The sequence below is a fragment of the Lathyrus oleraceus genome, chromosome 3, assembly GCF_024323335.1.
Source record: "Lathyrus oleraceus cultivar Zhongwan6 chromosome 3, CAAS_Psat_ZW6_1.0, whole genome shotgun sequence".
In the NCBI taxonomy this organism is placed as follows: Eukaryota; Viridiplantae; Streptophyta; class Magnoliopsida; order Fabales; family Fabaceae; genus Lathyrus; species Lathyrus oleraceus.
In genome coordinates, this window is record NC_066581.1 from 138271883 (window position 1) to 138291246 (window position 19364).

General features: G+C 35.0%; 1 long non-coding RNA gene across 2 annotated transcripts; it reads left to right on the forward strand.

Moving 5' to 3' along the window:
* Window positions 1–2230: 2230 nt before the first annotated feature.
* LOC127125810 (uncharacterized) lies at window positions 2231–4098 on the forward strand. Of its 2 annotated transcripts, none has more exons than XR_007804812.1 (2): window positions 2231–3159; window positions 3751–4098. It is a non-coding gene; the product is annotated as an uncharacterized LOC127125810 (long non-coding RNA). The 2 variants fall into 2 exon arrangements; XR_007804811.1 differs by having other exon boundaries at window positions 2231–2705.
* Window positions 4099–19364: the final 15266 nt, after the last annotated feature.

Consider the following 19364-nt stretch of genomic DNA (forward strand, 5'->3'; position numbering starts at 1 on the left):
TCTTCGCAACCAAGAGAGGATTCGTAAGCCGGTTATGCAAGGGGAAGGTATTAGCACCCATCACATCTATCATACTCGATGGGAACCACTAGCTTGTATCAATGCGCATGGATGTTGTTTATCTGAATGTTACTTGCTATCGGTGAAATGAGATGAGTAAGATGAGATGGGGAGAGAAAATAAGTTTTAAATTAGTGTTCTCTCCAAGGTTTCAAACCCTTGTGCCTACGTATCCTCATTCGTGCAATAAGGAAGTCAGAGCTTCGTAGTTCCGATCATAAAATAGAGTATTTGTTTGGTTGTTTTTATGAACAGTGTTGACGTTCACGTTCTAATGTCAACTTACTTGTATGCTCGAGCATGGGAGCATTAAGTGTTTGTTTGTTTGCAATAAAATGGATGCACTTGAATCACATTCTAGTAGTTAAACATTACTTGCTCATGCATGAAGACTTAAGCTTCGTTCACGGTAGAATGAAAGTAAGATGACCTTTCTGAAAAGGTTTTGAAAGATGCCCTAAGGCAGAAAATGATTTGATTGGTCTTGGTTGATTTTAGTACGAAGACAAGTATCAAACCCTTGACTAGGTACGGTAAACAATCTGAATACTTGGGATTTGAGAGGACAGTGGCATCCTAACCACTCATTTTTATCCAAAAGAATTTTGATTTGTAAAATGATTTGGCAAGTTTAACCATTGGTACTTAGAGGGAGACAAGTATCTAACATTTGGCTTAGTATGACCAACAATCAGAATACTCTGGAGTTGAGAATACAAGGGCATCCTAACCACTTTTTTTCTCTCTCAGATCATTGGATTAAACTTGTTTTATTGTTAGATGTTTTGAGGAGGAAGTCAAGTATCAGGCCCCCAAGCTACGTACGATCGACAACCCAAGTACTTGAATATTGTGTACAAGCACGTACACCCTATTTTTGCATTCCAGTTTATTGATAAATTGTTTTAAAAAGGCACTTGACGTTGGATCAAGTGTTTGACATTTATTATGAAAAAACGTGTGTGAAGAATGGAGGTAGAGATAGAATTAAATATATTGAGGAGAGAATGGAGAATGATGTGAATAATGGAATGAGGTATTTGACGTTGGATAAATTACTCGCGTTGCTATGAAGTCAATTTTATTTGGAAAATCACTTGACGTTGGATCAAGTGTGCTTTTTGCCTTTTGAAAAACTTTTTTTTATCGTTTGGTTTTATCTTTTAGTTATCATACATGGAAAGTTATAAAAGAATGTAATCCTAAGCTATTACACTTGCATGTGATGGGGGGATAGTACCAAGCAATACAAGGAATAGAATGGAAACCATACAAGTTACAATCCAAGTACCATGTCTAAAACAATCAAGTGACATAGTGTCCTCAAACAATACAAGACAAAATGGAGGATTGAAGGATAGTATATTGGATCCAAACTTGAAGTCTCAAAGTCATGCAATCACACAAACACATGGAGTTAGTATGAAATAAAACAAATGAAAATGATGCATCAAATGTAAACATGTTCCATGACCTTAATCATTCAAATGAAAATAGATTAATCATGGAAAAATAATCATAGACTAATCACATGATCATGGCAAATGGAATGGACATACACAAGGCATATATCACATGAATTGAAATGACATTTTCAATTTCCATAAGACGATCACAAACCAAATGAAACAATTTAATGGACGATTAAAGTGGATATTAAATCTAATGATCAAAAACCAACCTAAACATGAATTAGGAATTCAAATTAATCAAAGGCAAATTGACAATCTAAATCATAATTGATACTCATGAACATGGTAATCACAAATTAAATGAGGAATCGACCTAATAGAGAATCATGATAAAAATAAACAATTAAACATATTAATCGATAATGAATAAAAATGGAAAAAAGAGATAACCAAAACCTAATGGCAAATTACACCAGATCAAGGCATGATTAACCAACAATTGAATTAAATTCTGGAAAAAAATAAAAAGATGTAATCAACATGATGATTAAATCTAAATCGTATTTTAATTACCTAATCAATTCTAATGATGAATTAACCTAATTATCAACAAAACTATGTTAATCCCTAATTAACAAAAATCAAGAAAATCCTAATTTTACCAAGATTAAAAAAATCAGTAGAAATGCTAATAAAAAAAATCAGAATTAACATGAATTAAATAACGATTAAAAGGGGATTAATGAAGATTAACAAGAATTAACATGGGCCAGGGGTAAGATTGAATTGAGGGTGTGGAAAGAAACACCAAGACTGCTTGGGCAAAAGGCCCGACTTCAAAGCACCCCAAACAGGTCACACATCCACGGGTTGCTTCTCGTGTTCAAAACAAGGTAGAACAAAAAAAGTAAAAAGCGTTCATGTCAAAATAGTATGCTCTCACCGTCGGCGCCAGAGTCTCTCTCGCGAGAAACTTGAATTCCTCCGTGCAAGAATCACACTCCGCGTTGTTGCGTGACGAAACCTGATTCGAGATGAAGAGAGTTGAATTTGATTTCTCGAAGCTTTCTGGTGAATCCCAATGAAGATGAAGACCTTGTTGTGTGATGAAGCTGCGTTGAAGGGTGAAAATGAAGATATACGTTCGTGATGAAGATGAAGACCTTACTGTGTGATGAAGCTTCCTTTTAATTTCTTGTTCTGATTCCGTCGCGAAGCCTTTGATGCGAATTGGTATGCTTATGTTATTATTACTTTTCCTCAATCTGTTTTTGATTTATTCCCTTCAATCTTTTTGTTTCTTCGAGCTTTTTGTGTCCTTCTGGAAGGTAGATTCTTGCTGAGAATCGTTTTTGTTGAAGTTTTTTTTGAGTTCTCGTTGGAATTGTGATTGAAGAGGGAAGTTTCAGTTGAGTTTTTGTAGGCTGTTATGGAAGGTCGTTAGAGGGTGATTCCGAAGGATGGACCGAGAGTTGGTTATTGGGAGAGGGAGGTTCAGTTAGAGGGTGATTGGAGAGAATGAGGTTCAGTTCTAAATCGAGTTTTGAATTTTGTTGTCGATTCGGGATGAGGGTTGAATTTGATGTTGGTGAATTGAAGGGTGTCGTTGTGAAGAGTGAAGTGGAAATATTTTTGAAGTTCTCTGGTGAATGAAAATTGGACGAAGGTGAAGCCCTCCTCAATTACCGTGAGTTTGTTCTTCCTGCTTCTTTCCGTTTTTCTGTTAGCCTAGTTATTTCTATTCCAAGCTTTTTTCTGTTATGCTTTTTCTTTGAAGTTATGTTAGGATTTTTCAATTCCCCTGCTCCCTCCTGTTATGCTCTTTTATTTCCTGTTTTGTTTGATTTTCTTCTTCTATTATGAGCTTATTCAATTCGTTGTTGTGAAGTTCTCTTGTAAAATTCTTGGATGGTTATTAGGAGGTGGTTAGGAGTTTGAAGTTCTGAGTTGTTGAGTTCTGTTGGAAACTTTTGACAGTTTTCAGTTTTGGTTTTTAAGAGGGTTCTGTTTTGGAGGGAGATTGCAGTTTGTTTGAGAGTTTGTTATGAAGTTGTGAGGAATTTGCTAGAGAAAACAGTTACGTTATAGAAAATGGTCCACAATTGAGAATGGATGGGTGGTTAATATATGTGGTTATGGAAGTTAGAAGTTAGGTAGTTAGTTGGGTTGGTTTTGAATTGTTGATAAAAGTTGTTATGCAAATGATTATTGTTATGGAAATGAAATTGTTTTGAATTGTATTATTTGGTTTTCACTGGTTCTTTGTGATTTTGTGCAGGAAGTATGTAAGTTGTCATTGTTTGGACCAATGGAAACTGACTTGAGCTTATGGAACTCGTGGAATTGGCTATTGGAGCTTGGACTCTTTTGTCATGGTTCTGAGTTTTGTATTGATGGTTCTGAGTTGCTTTGGGATTTGCTTGGAATACACGAGCTATTGGATTGGCTATGGAGTGTGGAATTGGACTTGGAGTCATCATCCTTGTAATTGGTTGTTGATTTGTTTATGTTGTAATTTGAAATGGTGTGATTTGGAATATGTATGTATGGTTATGACTGTAATTTGAAATTTTGAATGTTTGGTAATGATTTGAAATTGGAATCGAATGAATGGAATTTTGTATGACATTTGGAATTATGGTTAAACTTGATTGTAATGGAAATGTTTGTGTATTAAAAAATGGTTGAATGATAAATGGATATGTAATTGGAGTTTGCCTTATTATGGAAATGGTGAATTGAAATGAACTTGGTTTAATGAGTTTGTATATGGAAATTTGAATTGGATATTATGTGTATGTATTGGTCAAATTGAAATGAACTTGGTTTATGGACATGTATTATATTGAAAAAAGAGAATGTTTGGAAAATGGCTTTGATGAATCATGGATCATGTGATTAAAATGGATAAGAACATGAACTATGGTTGAAAATGAACAAGGTTTGAAATGATTTAAAATGAACATATGATTATGGTTTGAATTGAAAATGAATAAGACTTAAGGTTTTATGGTTGATCAAAACGTCAACAGTTTACCAAAATCAACTGTAAGTTAAATTAGGGTTTCCTCTTGATGTATTGTATATGGACTTGTAACACATGACCTGTTGACTTTGTTAAAACACCTTTCTCAAGCAAACAATGAATGACATTTGGTTTGAAAGCAAATAATGAATGACACTTGGTTTGAATATAAAACAAATATCATGAATTGAATGGAAACTTAACCTAAAACCTTGATCATAACTTGGTATGAATCACAATGCAAGCCTTGGACCTGACCTAAAAATAATGGACTAATGCAATAACCATAGACAAGAAGAGGTATTGACCAATCAAAATCAGCTTCGCAGTTACCCATCCACAATTGCAATCCTTAGTTAATCTCCAATCATCAAGATACAATCCACAATGATTCAATAGGTACCCACAAACAAGAATTAGGGTTCAGACAAAGGCACAAGGCTTCACAAGCACTTCCCTAAACCATGGGTCCACAATTAGGGTTTCATGACCCAATCAAACTCATGAGGTCAAACACAAACTCCCAAAGTGGCAAAGTCAAGAATTAGGGTTTGAATGCACAGATGCACAATACCACACTATTTAAACAAAACCCTGATCTTTATTAATCATAAACCTTAAATCTATAATCTTGAGTTTCTCAATGCAAATGACTGTACTATGATGTCATGGATATGCAAATGGAATCTTAAGCCAAAAGTTAGGTAGAAATGAAAAGGGGAGGGAGAATTTAATAATGTACTTCGTCATTACAAATCTATTATTAAAGCAGTTCGATTTCGTAGATATTAGTCATATGTCTCGAGTTGAAAATCGAGAGGCCAATGATTTGGAACAAATCACTTCGGGTTACAAGGTGCCTAAAGGTAAATTGGAAGATTTGATAGAGGTAAGAGGAAGAGTCTTAACGATGAGGTTATCTCCGTTGGACCTGTCAACAACGAAATTGGGTTTTGTAGACTTCGAAAACTGTGACGTTTTTACCATAAAGCATCTGACTGATATGGATTGGCGAAAGCCGATAGTTGACTATTTAGAAAACCCAATAGAGTCAACTGACCGTAAAATTAAGTATCGTTATTTAAGCTATGTCTTAATAGGGAACAAATTGTTCAAGAAGGCATCAAAAGGAATTTTGCTCAAATTCCTAGGTGAGAATGAGGCGTATTTAGGTGTATTGAACGTCCATAGTAGAGCATGTGGTGTCCACCAGACTAGACATGGTTATTGGTTCGACAAGGAGTTTATTGGCCTACGATGCTGAAAGACTGTATCGAGTTCGCTAAATGGTTCCAGGAATGCCAAATACATACAGGCATCCAGCATATTCCTGCAAGCGAGTTACATGTTATCGTGAAGCCTTGGCCATTCCGAGGATGGGCTTTGGACTTATTGGGTGAAATTCACCCAGCTTTGTCGAAACAACAAAGGTACATCTTAGTGGGAATTGATTATTTTAATAAGTGGATAGAAGCGATACCTTTGGTTAATACGGACCAAGAAGTTGTCATAGATTTTATCCTAAAGCATATTATATATAGATTCAGGATCCCTGAGACCATTACAACTGACCAAAGGTCTGTTTTTACTAGCCGAATGATGCAAGAGTTTGCGTATGAAGTAGGGATTAAGTTATTGATGTCAATGTCTTACTATGCTCAGCAAATGGCCAAGTCGAAACGGCTAATAAGATAATCATTAGTTTGATTAAAAACATGTGGGAGCCAACAAATTGGCACAAGACGTTGGACCAAGTTTTTGGACTTGTCGAATCTCTCCTAAAGAGGCGACAAATACTACTCCTTTTCGTCTGACCTATGGGCATGACGCAATCCTCCCTGTAGATATATATTTGCAATTGACTAGGATTCAGAGGTAACATGAAATTTCCATGTGAATATTATTTGAGTTTTATGTTAGACGAGTTAGTTGATTTGGAAGAAGAAAGATTGAAAGCGTTAAATGCATTGTTCCGACAAAAGGAAAAAGTTGTTAAAGCTTATAACGAGAAAGTTAAAGCTAAAGCATTCTCAGTTGGAGACATGGTGTGGAAAGTTATCCTACCCATGGATCGAAAGAACAAAATTATGGGTAAGTGGTCTCCTAATTGGGAGGGTCAATTTTGAATTGTTCAAGTGTTTTCGAACAACGCATATGAGATCGAAGAATTAACTTCTGATCATAGAATCCTTCGAGTAAATGGAAAATATTTAAAGAAATATAGGCATACGTTGCAGGAAATAAAAATTGTAATGGAATAGCATACATAAAAACAAAAGTTCCAAAATGGTAATCAAAGTTCCAAAATGGAGAAATGTGCTTACAACCCAAAAATATAATGTCAAAGGAAATGCCCCTGGGCCATGCTTAAGGAAGTACAAATAAAGTTATGAAGTTACAAAGAGATTAAAAAGGCAAGGACAATTTGAGCCTATCATAAGTTGCTCTAGCTACGTCGGGACGATGATCTGTCAAGGAGATGTTAGAGGCCAAGGTTAGAATTTCGTCATCCAAATTCTTCACATTTTCAATGTGTCGAACCCCAACGTCGACCTCTTCATCACGAGCTGTCTGGTTGTTGTTGTGAATCTCATCTTATCTAGCCTTAGCTTCTTGTATCTTGACTTGAAGCTCTTCGATTTGCTGCTCCCACTTAGCGATGTTGGTAGCACAAGCATCAAACTCTTTGTTCTCCTCCAAAGTAGCTTTTTCTAGTTCTTCGAATTTGGTAGTAGATGCAAGAGCCAAATTCAATTCTGATGATCGACTAACACTTTTGGCTTCCATCTTATTGGTGGTATCTTGTTTGTGGACAAGGTCAGCTGTGATTTTATCGACAAGAAGTTCGATCTTAATGACAAAGTTGGCTACAGGAGGAGAGGCCTTGAGGATGACAACTTTCTTGAGAAGGTCTTTAATTTTAAAAGTGAAAACTGACGGTGTGAAAAACACAAGAAAATGAGGGTTTGAATTGCGTTTTACAAGCAAAAGATTTTTCCAAAATAAGAACACCACTAACAAGTTAATAACAAAGAGATAAAAACACAAGTATCTTTATCCTGGTTCGATTGAAACTCAAAGCTACTCCAGTCCACCTGCCAAGGTGATTGTGTCCTATACACAAGGACTTAATCCAATATAATCAACAAATTACAATAATCACAAAGAATAACCTTTGTCTTCTCAAGGATCCAACTATACCCTAGTCTCCCTAAGGACTCACAAAGAACAACCTTCTTTGTCAACACCCAAGATTAGCTTGAAGGAGCTAATCGAAAGCCCTATATACGTTGTGTGATCCAGGGACTTAGTGAAAATTATTGCAAGAGAAAAAACTATTTCACTCGACTAAGGATAGTTGAGGAATAAAGCGGGACGAGATGACTGTCTTTTAGGCTTATCCAAGACAAGAGATGCGTGGAAGCACATCTGGAGACGGTTTTTGCATGCAGGAAGAACGTGGCAAGAGGGAAAGAAAGATTTGTTGAGAAGTGGTTATTTAGTTTTACTATAAATAAGGATTGTAACTTAGGCAAATTCGTGTGTTGAAACTACTGCAGAACTCACTTACTCGAAGAATCTGTGTCAAAGAGAGAAAAGAGTGAATTTGAGTGCAAATGTACGTTCATACACCAATTTATTTATCAAAGTCTTTTACTCATATTTGTTTTTGCTATTTTTTTTATACTTAGTCGAAACATAGCAAATATTCCACATCATGTTTTTCATTTGTTCTAAGGGTTATTTTCCAAACAAAACTCTTGAGTGTTTATGAAAACACTACACACGATAACAACAACTTTTGCACGTATGTTCTAGGATCAATCTAGTCGATCCCGCGAGTAACCCTATTTTGGAAGGACTAGCGGTTGTTTGTCAAATTCCCAGGTAAACAATTATTGCGTAATCTTTTTTATTGATAACAAAGAATTTGTGTTTTACCAATTAATTTAGAGAAAAAATTAACAAAGAAAACAAAATTTAACAAAGAAATACTAATTAAACCATTGAAAAAACATAAAAATGTAGAATTCGGGATTCGAAGTGTCCCTAATATTTATATTTCCTCGATTTTTTCAAACGACCACGGTAATAGGTTATACTAAAAATACAATAGTGCTCCTTATAGATATATTTCTTCGATTTTATAGATAACCGAGATAAAAGGTTGTTAGTCTGACATTATCAAGAACTATACTCTTTTAGCATTTCGAGATAAAAACTTCGTCATAAAAAAATATTATTTATAGAAGTGCTAATAGATAGATACTACTAGTCTATTCATATGGCTTCCAGAAGAGAACACTCTCTTTCTGATAACATTAAAACCAAGATGATTTCTTACACCACATTATTCCCTTGTATAGCTAACTCTGATCCCATGCGTGCGGCCAGCTCACCCTTCTAGATATTCTAACTGATTCACTACATTCCCATCTGCTTCCTTTCACTCTCCATATTTTGGGCATGTCCACACCCTCTTCAATTGTGACTACTTGATCATTAAAAACAACTCCATTTCTATCAATATCATCCCCTATTGGAGCAACCTTGTTCTCAAAGCTGAAGCCTGAAACTATCCCAGCAACATTGCATTATCCTCCTACGTCAAATCCTCCATTGATTTACCTTTTCACTTGATTAAACCTTGTTGCACCTGAGATCCCTCCTTCACAACAATCTTGTGCATAACCACTCCTTTACAAAGCTACACTTATGTCTATTAGCTACAAAGGATTGTGAATCTAAAATATTCGTATGAGGTGTTACTCCCAAGTAGAACTATATATCATAATATTGTCAAATAAAATGAATAAAAACTTATGTAAATAAGGTCTTAAGATTTAATTCATCACTGATTGAAACATTGTCAGAGCATTAATGAGTCCAAACGGAACCATGAAATATTCATAGTGATCCTTTTGAGTTCTAAATGTTGTTTTACCGATATCAAAATCGTGAACTCTAATTTAATGGCTGCAAAAGTTCCTTTCCCAAGATACTTTGAAAAGAATACAAAAGATGATTGAAATAAACATGGAAGGTTCAAACTGCTGAAAGGATTAAATTATTTATCTGGATGGTAATACAAGAAGGATGGAAAACTAATCAAAGACTTCCTCATCTTCATCTTAAGAAACCATTTTGTAATGATCATAAGGATAAGGAGTTTATTGAAAATCATATTCATTCCCTAAGATATTGTTCTTATCACTACCACGAAAAATACTTTTTACCTCGGTTAGAAATGGGGGTTAACCTCGATTTCTTATGCGAAGAGCGTCACGAAAAGTTCATCATTTTTTTTCTCCGTTGAAATTCTACCGAGAAGAAAAACTTATTCGTCATGAGTTTGATCCCCAATAACTACAATTTTATTATTTTCAGAACAGGATGGCGAACGCCACTTTTTCACTCGATTATATGAAAAACAAAGCAAATAAACTCAGTCTTAATACCTCATTTTATTAAAATAACAAAGGAAAAAGCATTGTTATTTTTTATTTTATTTTTTATTTTCCGTTTTAACCTATATTATAGAACCTATTTTGTCAATTTCTGAAACATAAACATTATATTTTTTATCTATTTCAGAAAATGGTATATTGTACCAAAATATTCCTTGTTTACACCAATTACAAAGCCAAAATGTCACACATCTTATATTTTTACAAAAAAAATTAAAACAAATGATTAACCAACAAAATCAAAAGCAAAATGCAAATTTTTGAACGGACGGTTCAAAATTTTTCTTCTGTAAATTTTGTAACTAGTCGTTAACCATCTATAATTTGAACTACATTTGACACCAATTAGGATAATCAACAACAATATTAGATCCTTAAACCATTGATCTTAACAACAACTACAACATTCAAACTTCAATCTCAACAACAACAACAATAACAACAACAACAACAACAGCATTCAAACTTCAATATCAACAACATACATATATAAATGTCACAAAGAATAACATTTACTTTAAAGGTTTTTTATTTTCTGAATTTTACTTCTAAATTCATGCAACATATGATATCCTTCAACATCTCTACATGTTCGGAAAAAAAATATTAGTAAAAAGAATACAAATGTAAAATGAATAAATATATAAGGTTAAATAGTCTTTTGATCTTTGTAAGTTTTCGCGTATTTTATTTTCATCCCTAAATCCTTTTTTTATAGAGTCTCTATCAGATGATTTTCTTTTGGTATTAGTGTCTTACGTTAAATTTCCGTTAAGAAAAGATGATGTGGCCAACGTCGTTGACGTGACAACCATTTTTTTCATTTTTCATTTTTTATGCTTAAAAAGTATTTTGGTCCATATAAGTTGACGTATTTTCATTTTGCTATAGATTTTAATTTTATGAAATTAAATCAAATGAAATTAAATATTTAAGAACTTTATAAAAAAAAAGAGATACGGGGACGAAAATAAAAAACACGTAAAGAAATACTGACCAAAAAATTATTTAAGTCTTTTTTCTTATATCAATAATTCCACGTGAGCAGTATTTTTTGTTTGTGTTTTAAATCTTAAAAAGCAAAATATGGAAAATATGGAAATTGGATCTTAATGGATGATTAACCCGTGCCCTTTTCAATTATAAAATATTCTTTATCCACAATCTTTCAATTTGTTTAAAATATTGCAACAGAAATATATATTACACAAGTGTTTCGGTATTACCCAAAAAGTTTATTAAAAAATTTAAGATTTTCATATCACTAAATATTAAATGTTAAATAATAAATTTATTAAATATTTCAATTATTAATTAATATTTAAATAATCAATCATCAATCATACTGCATACTGCATACGTTATGCATAACCTCTCATATACACATCCACCAAATAACATTCAAATTCCCAACAGCTGCCCTGCACGAAGACTAGCTTGTTCATCCCATATCTTAGTAAAGATGTCTTTACGACCTACCTATCTTCACATTCCATCCCATTTGTTCCTGTTGGTATAAGTCCTAGAGGTCAATACTTTTGGTACTTGTATCGAATTATTTATTAATAATAAAAGGCTTTTTCTTTATTATGTTTGTTTAATAAAGTCCCTAGAATAACTAGTCCGTTTAATGTATCAAGTGTGACTTAATCATGAGATCACATTAAACATAAGAACACTACTCTTAAAGTATCCGTAGTTGAGCTTTATTGTGAAGTGGGATAACATTAAAGCATTAAGACTATTATGTATATAGACTGATGATCACATCTCATGGATCATGGATAAGGAGTTATCAAGTCTTAAACATAGGTATGAATATTAAGAGTAATATTTATACTGGATTGACCCGCTATGAGAATACTATATAGAATATTATGCAAAGTGTCATAAGTTATTATCATGGTGATAATGGTGTATACCACCTTTCGACCTGATACCACTATGGACCCTAGATGTAGAGTCGAGTGTCTTATTGCTGATCAAATGTTATCTGTAACTGGATGACCATAAAGACAGTTGATGGGTACTCCACGAAGCATGCTAAGGGACATGAGTGACCTAGATGGAATTTGCCCATCCTGCGTAACAGGATAAATGTCTATGGGCCCAATATTGAACTGGACAAGGATGACACGGTCTATGCCTTGTGTTCAATATAGACATAAGAGCAAAAGGGTAATTGTACACATAAGTATTATCACAGAAGGATTTGTCAGATCACATGACATTTTTCGTGTCTTGGGTAGCATTGATGTGTTGCTAGATACCGCTCACTGTTTATTATGTTAAATACGTGATTTAATATAATTGTCAATGTCACGAAAACCTACAGGGTCACACACAAAAGGACGGATTGATGAGAGATAGAGTAACTAAGGAATACCGTAATGTACGGTGCACTTAAGTGAATTATAGAACATCGTAAGGTACGGTGTACTTAAGTAGAATATGAAATATGGTAAGGTACCACGTGCTTAAGTGATTTTGGCATATTATAAGATATGGGCCACATACACTTGAGTGAGCTTTTTAGCTTGTAGCCCACACACGTGGTTCTATAAATAAAACCCTTGTGTAGAAGCATTTGTACAGTTGCAATTTCGTTTCTCTCTCTCTCTCTCTCACTCAAATCCTTCATTCGTAGCAGCTAGCACTAAGATTGAAGGAATCCGTTCGTGTGGACTGAGTAGAGGCGTTGTCATCAAAGGTTACAATCGCCACAAGAGGTAACGATTCTATCACTGGTCATGCTCATTCGTAAGGATCACTAAAGGAGAAATTTTAAATTCCGTTGCGTTTTGGATCGCTCTTCTCTTTTAGTTACTGGTGGGAAAATTTCCCGATATTCTAGTATTTAATCCCCTTCCACCTTGATTATCCGGACGCCACTGCTATCCGTACATTCAGGTTCGAGAAGATTAAATAGGGGCAAATGTCATACCCCAAAATTCTCCCCACCCTTCATATTATTCAGCTATGTCACTAACCCTAATCATTTGCATGTCATCTTCATCCATTCATTTCATTTGAATAAGCATGGTTTGACACAAGGAGATACATGACTTGAATTCATGTGTTTCTGGTGCATAATTGGGTCGATAGTATGTTCAATCATTGGATTGTGGTTCAATTCGATTTACAAATTGCGTCAGGTGGATTCACCAGTCCGTTGCATATGCAGTCGTCAGTTTGTCATTGTGTCATAATAATTGTTCTGATTAACTCTAGCTTCGTGTTGATTTCAACTTTAAATTGATTTTGAGGTTAGATTTGATTTTTGAAAATAAATTTGGTTTTAGAAATCATTTCGCTCTTTTTCGAATTAATTCTAGAAGTTCAAGTTGAGTTGGACGAATCAAATTGATTTTTGAAAAGTTGAATTGGTTTTTGAAATTTAAAAATTTCATGCTAGAGTAAGCTCATTCCTCTTTTTGTTAAAGCCCATTTTCAATATCCAATCTTTTTTTCATTTAACATTTTTATCCACTTTTCCAATCCAATTTTTATTAACCATTAATCCATTCATATTAACCAAAATCCATTTCATAACGATTTCCCATTTTTAGTCCAAATCCAATTCATCCAAACCATTTCTTATTGATTTCAATTCCTAATAAACCAACCAATTCACTTAAAACCAATATCCAATCTTTATTCATTTATCCAATGTTAGATCCAATTCATATCCAATCCACACCAATCATCCAAATTATTCATAATCCATTTTTTTTTAGCCATTATCCAATTACCAAAACCACAAATCCAGTTAGTCCAAATTTCTTTTCTTTTTTAATTAAGAAGTGAATTCATTTTTTACTGCATCCAAAACACAGTGTACAGTGAAGTAACGTTGCAAAGTGTGTGTCCAATTCGAAACGCAAGTACGAACACCAGCTGCAACAGCCAAACGCAGCAGAAAAACTCAAGCCACGCCAGCCGCGAGCAAAATGCACAACAGTACAAAAGCTAAGCCGAACGACGAAAAGCAATCAAAATGCAGCAATAGAGTTGAAAGAAGCGCGACGTACACTTCAAGTTAAACCACAAACACGGTGAACTCTATACAAGAGCGGGATTGGCATTGAAGGTTGCCCCCCTTTTTTTCTTTCCAGAATCACGTACATCACCATCGCGCTTCATCAACACCGCTTCAACAGCTTCATCAACACCATCTTCTTCTTCACATCACAACAATGTAATCCATAGAAGAGTGAAGCAAATCCAAACAGAAAACAGAGATCGACGAACAACGGCGACAAATTAGAATCTGAGCTCCGGCGAATGACAACGAGCGTAAGAAGGAATCAGAAGGATATCACGAATCGCACGTACCAGGAAATCGTCCCGCGGTTGAGCCGCCACGCCAAACTCAACGGAGGTACACGCTAATGCGATTCCATGTTTAATTTGGTGAAGCACAACGACTTGAAGCTTCGATTTATACTCGCCGTAGCTCGCCGTGAGGATTAGATATCCATTCGGTTGATTGTCGATCCATTTTCGTGTTGAGTCGTGCGTCTTAATCGTTGAATCGAGTAAGTGTGAGTATTCCTTTAGGTGATTCTGCTCGTTTCAATTGTGGAATTGAAGCGGCGATGTGATCGCATTTTTTTTCATTTTGATAATAGAGATAGCGCCGACGAGGTGCTCTTCCAATTGCTTCCTCTTTCCCTACGCGTGGTGGATAACCTTGAGGATAACATGACAGGTTGGGCTTATGAGCTTCTTTTAAGCCCAAAGCGATTTTTGGCTGTACTCCCTCCATTTTGATATTGAATATTCTTCTACTTTGTTCTAATTTCTAACAATTAACTTCTAATTCTTTACAATTCCGCATCTAACATTTAAATTTCGTATATAACTTTTACATTTCGCATATAACTTCTAACATTTAATTTTTGTCATTTACCTTATTTGCTTTACTTTGCTTTATATTACATATTGTACATTCTTCATCTTATCTTGAAAATGGACTTAAAATGGAAAAGACCTAAAAAATGCAAAAGGATAATAATTCCCAAACATGGAAAGAACATTGGACAATGGACTTAGAGATTGTTGTTATGACCCCTTGCAAAAGGCCTTGGACAAATATTCAACCCGAACATGGAAAAGAGAATTCAAGACTCAAGAACTTGTAATACTTTATGTGTTTTCTAGTTTAGGACACTATGCACGCACAAGGCTTTCTCTTGGGCTACCTGACAATGAGACCTTTTATTTCCGCACTCCCTTATACTTTACATGTACCCCCTCCCCTTTTGGATGTATGATTTTACTTGCTTTATCTTTTATTGCTTCATAGTTATTCATTAGGCATTAGGAACGATCACTCTTTCAAAATCAATAAGCAAACCCTTGATCCAACGTCAAACAGTCTTTTTTCAAATCAAACTCAAAAATACAATAAATACGATTAGGATTGTATGTCACGAGCCTTAAGTGGTAAAGAAGGGATGAGAATGGAGCTTTCCTACACTCGTCTGGAGTATCTTGAACATAAGACGTTTGACTTGGTAGTTCGAGATACTCACCTTTATCCATAGTCTTTAGTGCAATCCGAAATCAATAACACCTTTCTTAAAACCTAAAAATAATTCAACTCAGTCAAACCTTTTGTTTGAGCCTTAGGGCGACACAATCGAAAATCCTTCTTCAAGGTACTAAAATCAACAAAACAAATAACATTTTCTACCCACGAACTACGGGGCTCTGATTTCTCACTTCAACAAGTGGGCATATGTAGGCACGAGGACCAATCCTTTGCGAGCACACTAATTTAAAATCTACCTTCACTTTGCAAACCTTTAGCAAGCAAATATTTCGATAAACAACATCCACTTAAGCGCAAACATCCTAGATGGTTCCCATGGAGTACCATGGATGTGAGGGGTCCTAATACCTTCCCCTTGCATAACCGACTTTCGAACCTGTTCGTGGTTGCGATGACCATTCTTTGGGGTTTTCTCGATATTTTCCCTTTCCTTTGGAATAAATAAAAACCGATGGTGACTCTGTATTTTTCGCGTAGTGACAAATACAGACCAAGAGGTTGTCATAGATTTTATCCTAAAACATATTATATATAGATTCAGGATCCATGGGACCATTACAACTGACCAATGGGCTATTTTTACTAGCCGAAAGATGCAAGAGTTTGCGTATAAAGTAGGGATTAAGTTACTGATATCAACATCTTACTATGCTCAAGCAAATGGCCAAGTCGAAACAGCTAATAAGATAATCATTAGTTTTATTAAAAACATGTGGGGCAGAAGCCAATAAATTGGCACGAGACATTGGACCAAGTTTTGTGGGCTTGTCGAATCTCTCATATAGAGGCGACAAATACTACTACTTTTCGTCTGACCTATGGGCATGACGCAGTCTTCCCTGTCGATATATATTTGCAATTGAATAGGATTCAAAGGCAACATGAAATTCCATGTGAATATTATTTGAGTTTGATGTTAGACGAGTTAGTCGATTTGGACGAAGAAAGATTGAAAGCGTTAAATGCATTGTTCCGACAAAAGGAAAAAGTTGCTAAAGCTTATAATAAGAAAGTTAAAGCTAAAGGATTCTCAGTTGGATACATGGTATGGAGGTTATCCTACCCATGGATCGAAAGAACAAAATTCTGGGAAAGTGATCTCCTAATTGGAAGGGTCAATTTTGAATTGTTCAAGTGTTTTCGAACAACGCATGAGATCTAAGAATTGACTTTTGATCTTACAATCCTGCGAGTAAATGGCAAATATTTAAAGAAATATAGGCCTACGTTGCAGGAAATGAAAATTGTAATGGAATAACATACATAAAAACAAAAGTTCCAAAATGGTAATCAAAGTTCCAAAATGGCGAAATGTGCTTACAACCCGAAAATATAATGTCAAAGGCAATGCCTTGGGGCCATGCTTAAGGAAGTACAAATAAAGTTATGAAGTTATAAAGAGATTAAAAAGGCAAGGACAATTTGAGCCTATTATAAGTATCTCTGGCTACGTCGAGACGATGATTTGTCAAGGAGATGTTAGAGGCCAAGGTTAGAATTTCGTCATCCAAATGCTTCACATTTTCAACGTGTCGAACCCCAACATCGACCTCTTCATTACGAGCTGTATGGATGTTATTGTGAATATCATCTTATCTAGCCTTAGCTTCTTGTACCTTGACTTGAAGCTCTTCGTTATGCTGCTCCCACTTAGCAATGTTGGTAGCACAAGCATCAAACTCTTTGTTCTCCTCCAAAGTAGCTTTTTCTAGTTCTTCGAATTTGGCAGTAGATGCAAGAGCCAAATTCAATTTTGATGATCGACTAACACTTTTGGCTTCCAGCTTGTTGGTGGTCTCTTGTTTGTGGATAAGGTCATCGGTGATTTTATCGACAAGAAGTTCGATCTTAATGACAAAGTTGGCTATAGGAGGAGAGGCCTTGAGGATGTCAATTTTCTTGAGAAGGTCTTTAATTTTAAAAGCGAAAAGTGAAGGTGTGAAAAACACAAGAAATGGGGGTTTGAATTGGGTTTTATAAGCAAAAGCTTTTTCCAAAATAAGAACACCACTAACAGGTTAATAACAAAGAGATAAAAACACAAGTATTTTTATCCTAGTTCGATTGAAACTCAAAGTTAGTCTATTCCATCTGCCAAGGTGATTTTGCCTTATACACAAGAACTTAGTCCAATATAATCAATAAATTACAATAATCACAAAGAATAATCTTTGTCTTCTCAAGGATCCAACTATACCCTAGTCTCCTTAAGGACTCACAAAGAACAATCTTCTTTGTCGACACCCAATATTGGCTTGAAGGAGCTAGGCGAAATCCCTGTATACGTTGTGTGATCCAGGGACTTAGTGAAAATTATTACAAGAGAAAAAGCTATTTCGCTCGACCAAGGATAGTTGAGGAATAAAATGGAGCGAGATAACTATCTTTCAGCCCTATCCAAGATAGGAGACGCGTGGAAGCACATTTGGAGACGATTTTTGCATGCAGGAAGAACGTGGCAAGCGGGAAATAAAGATCCGTTGAGAAGTGGTTATTTAGTTTTACTATAAATAAGGATTGTAACTTAGGCAAATTCGTGTGTTGAAACTACTGCAGAACTCACTTACTCGAAGAATCTGTGTCAAAGAGAGAAAAGAGTGAATTTGAGTGCAAATGTACGTTCATACACCAATTTATTTATCAAAGTCTTTTACTCATATTTGCTTTTACTATTTTTTTATACTTAGTCGAAACATAGCAAATATTCCACATCTTGTTCTTCATTTGTTCTAAGGGTTCTTTTCAAAACAAAACACTTGACTGTTTATGAAAACACTACACGCGATAACAATAACTTTTGCACGTATGTTCTGGGATCAATCTAGTCGATCCCGCGAGTAACCCTATTTTGGGAGGACTAACGGTTGTTTGTCAAATTCACAGGTAAACAATTATTGCGTAATATTTTTTTATTGATAACAAAGAATTTATGTTTTACCAATTAATTTAGAGAAAAAATTAGTAAAGAAAAAAAAATTAACAAAGAAATACTAATTAAACTATTGAATAAACATAAAAATGTAGAATTCGGGATTCGAAGTGTCCCTAATATTTATATTTCCTCGGTTTTTTCAAACGACCGCGGTAATAAGTTATACTAAAAATACAATAGTGCTCCTTATAGATATATTTATTCGATTTTATAGATAACCGAGATAAAATGTTGTTAGTCCGACGTTATCTGAAACTATACTCTTTTAGCATTTCGAGATAAAAACTTCGTCATAAAAAATATTATTTGTAGTATTGATAATAGATGAATACTACTAGTCTACTCATATGGATTCCACAAGAGAACACTCTCTTTCTAATAACATTAAAACACATTATTCCCTTGTATAGCTAACTGATCCCATGCATGCGGCCAACTTACCCTTCTAGATATTCTAACTAATTTACTACATTCCCATCGGCTTCCTTTCATTCTCCATATTTTGGGCATCTCCACACCCTCTTCAATTGTGACTACTTGATCATTAAAAACAACTCCATTTCTATCAATATCATCCCCTATTGGAGCAACCTTGTTCTCAAAGCTAAAACTTAAAACTATCCCAACAACATTGCATTATCCTCCCACGTCAAATCCTCCATTGATTTACCTTTTCACTTGATTAAACCTTGTTGCACCTGAGATCCCTCCTTCACAACAATCTTGTGCATAACCACTCCTTTTGGTTCATCTAAAAATTCAGCATGTACCTCCAATTCTTTTGGTAATTCCCCTTCACAATTGTAATCACCAATGGCACGCTTCAATTGTGAGGCGTGAAACACCGGATGCACCTTACAATGAGGGGCTAACTGTAGTTCATATTGGGTGATAAGTTGAACTTATTTTC